The sequence below is a fragment of the Pseudophryne corroboree genome, chromosome 4 (genome assembly GCF_028390025.1).
Source record: "Pseudophryne corroboree isolate aPseCor3 chromosome 4, aPseCor3.hap2, whole genome shotgun sequence".
Taxonomy (NCBI): domain Eukaryota; kingdom Metazoa; phylum Chordata; class Amphibia; order Anura; family Myobatrachidae; genus Pseudophryne; species Pseudophryne corroboree.
In genome coordinates this window covers 401,001,163-401,004,543 of record NC_086447.1, presented here as the reverse complement: position 1 = coordinate 401,004,543, position 3,381 = coordinate 401,001,163, and the positions used below count along the sequence as shown (strand labels likewise).

Below are 3,381 nucleotides of genomic sequence, written 5' to 3'. Positions count from 1 at the left end.
ACTGCCTCCGTCTGCCAAAGATCTGTACAAACTTTGTTTGTATTAATACGGCCCGGATTAGGGTTGGATTAGTGGGTGGGAGAGCCCACACACTATGAAATGATTTTTAGTAACTTGCCACTGTCTTTAATGGGTAATTCATAGGAAGATTAGGAAAGTAGTTGGAATCAGTGAAGTAGTGATACTGCTGTTGACGTTAATACCATAGGAGGATCTCTCACCGGGTATTCCCTAGTAGTCACCCGTCTAGGTACTGACCCAGCCCACCTCCGTTTAGCTTCCAAGATCGGACGAGATTGGGCGTGAACGGAGGGGTATGGTCGTAGAGAGAAATTGCCCTATATCGCCAATGAGAGTGCACCGAAACGGAAGGATAGATTCCTTCTCGGGAGAGAATGTTACGAGATTATAAAATGATTAAATAAATACCGATAGATAATTAGGTGTGAATCTGCTGTCCACGTTAGACTGGCAAGACGTGTACCCTAGGGGACTGGTCCGCCTGAATCGTGGATGAGAGTTCACGGAAAGAAGGAAAGTGGGAACGTAATCAAGAATTTACACAGTCATAAAGGATAAATATTTGGAGTTCTTGATTTCCTTAGGATCACCTGTCTGATTTAAATTGAATATATAAATCTTGGTGATAGTAGACAGTATCATGCGGATATCACAAAAAGGAAGGAAGTGCCGAAGAATGTAATCAGAGTATCCATGCATTGACACATTGATATATATCTTTAGTGCTATTATGCTGGGTACTGGATTTGGTATGTTCCACACATCCTATAAAAATTACTAGAAAAACTAGTCACAACTGACAGTGGCAAAGTTATGAGTTATTAACTGTCTCCTTGGTAACGGGTCGTCAGGGGGACAGTACCCTTGAGTTGTTTTTAAAGCACTGTCTGGCGCAGACCACTGGTGGAACCGAATGATATAAGTCCCAAAAATGTAATTGCCTAAAGCACGCAGGGATATTCGTGCTTAGTATGCATACATAAAAATATATATGAACAGATATGCAATGCTCCTTCTCTAGGGGCATGAGATATAGCACCAGTGGTTCCTGAAGGATAAACAATTATTGGCTAAAGCATGAGGGTTCAACCCAACTGTGACAGAGATTTAGTGTGGATTTACCTTGTGTGTGCCTGTTAACACAGCAGAAAGAGCCTGCAAATCAGGCAGTACAAAATAATTATTTATTATTACCACCCAGAGAGAATAAATGAATATATATATATATATATATATATATATAAATATTTTTGTTTGAAAAATCCTATGACTTTTGAGTAGCCAACAGGTGGTGTGCCTGTTAATACAGCAGAAAAAACAAATTGTTTAAATGTGCACTCCTATAGTAGGGTATAGCAGGTGGTGTGCCTGCTGCACAGGTACAGAAAAAAACACACTGTTGAAAAATTGTGCACACCTGTCAAGGTTAATAGATATCTCTATTTATGATAACAGATAGGTAAAGGTACCCACAAAAAGATGAATAAAATATTAAATATCACCCATTTGAATGTCAGACGTAAGAGGTGCCCCTTACAAAGCACACCTATCGTAGGGTATTAGAAATCACATATTATAATGACAAATGGACAAAAAAGCCCTAAATAAGATATGAAAAAATATTATTGAATATCACCCATTCAGATGTCCGACATGAGAGGTGCCCCTTAGAAAAAACGCGTTTCACCCGGTAACGGGCTTGTTCACTTTCATTCTGAGTATTTATTTAATCATTTTATAATCTCGTAACATTCTCTCCCGAGAAGGAATCTATCCTTCCGTTTCGGTGCACTCTCATTGGCGATATAGGGCAATTTCTCTCTACGACCATACCCCTCCGTTCACGCCCAATCTCGTCCGATCTTGGAAGCTAAACGGAGGTGGGCTGGGTCAGTACCTAGACGGGTGACTACTAGGGAATACCCGGTGAAGTAGAGAGATCCTCCTATGGTATTAACGTCAACAGCAGTATCACTACTTCACTGATTCCAACTACTTTCCTAATCTTCCTATGAATTACCCATTAAAGACAGTGGCAAGTTACTAAAAATCATTTCATAGTGTGTGGGCTCTCCCACCCACTAATCCAACCCTAATCCGGGCCGTATTAATACAAACAAAGTTTGTACAGATCTTTGGCAGACGGAGGCAGTTTGTGATGTAGCTACCTTCCTTTATGCAATTATCCAGGTATAATTAAGATCTGAACATTTCACACATTATTTTGCAACATAAATTGGTATTCCTTCCAGTCACATTTTTCATTATATAAATATGGCTATTCATGCAGAATATATCCTGTTGTGAGGTTATTTAAAAGGATAGCAGAGTACTAGCCCTAGACGTCAATATCAAGCTTTAGGCCTTTATCTCATTTGATCATCATCAAAAATTAATAACAAGAGTGCGCCCAAACTAGTGTCATACCTTTTTTTCTCTTTGTACATACAATATATGGCAGTATCACTGGACTGGACTTATATGCCAGTACCACTGGACTTATACGGCAGGAACACTGGAATTATACAGCAGGATCACTGGAATTATACAGCAGGATCACTGGACATATATGGCAGTATCAATGGACATATATTGCAGTATCACTGGACATATACAGCAGTATCACTGGACTGGACATATACGGCAGTACCACTGGAATTATATGGCAGGATGACTGGATTTATACGTCAATACCACTGGACTTATACGCCAGTACCACTGGACTGGATTTATATGCAAGTAGCACTGGAATTATATGGCAATATCACTGGAATTATACGCCAGTATCACAGGAATTATACGGCAATATCACTGGAATTATACGCCAGTATCACAGGAATTATACGGCAATATCACTGGAATTATACGCCAGTATCACAGGAATTATACGCCAGTATCACAGGAATTATACGGCATCACTGGAATTACACGCCAGTATCACAGGGATTATACTTCAGTATCACAGGAATTATATGGCAATATCACTGGAATTATACGGCAGCACTGCTGGGCATACAGTATACGGTAGTATCAATGGACATATACGGCAGTATCAATGGACATAAATGGCAGTATCACTGGACATATATGGCAGTATCACTGGACATATATGGCAGTATCACTGGACTGGACTTATACGCCAGTACCAATGGACTTATACGGCAGGATCACTGGAATTATACAGCAGGATCACTGGAATTATACAGCAGGATCACTGGACATATATGGCAGTATCAATGGACATATATTGCAGTATCACTGGACATATACGGCAGTATCACTGGACTGGACATATACGGCAGTACCACTGGAATTATATGGCAGGATCACTGGATTTATACGTCAATACCACTGGATTTA

At 40.0% G+C, this 3,381-nt stretch overlaps 2 pseudogenes; one reads left to right on the top strand and one right to left on the bottom strand.

Annotated features, from left to right (window-relative positions):
• Positions 1 to 213: 213 nt before the first annotated feature.
• Positions 214 to 328, bottom strand: LOC134913046 (5S ribosomal RNA; annotated as a pseudogene).
• Positions 329 to 1,840: 1,512 nt separating this feature from the next.
• LOC134912038 (5S ribosomal RNA) lies at positions 1,841 to 1,959 on the top strand (annotated as a pseudogene).
• Positions 1,960 to 3,381: the final 1,422 nt, after the last annotated feature.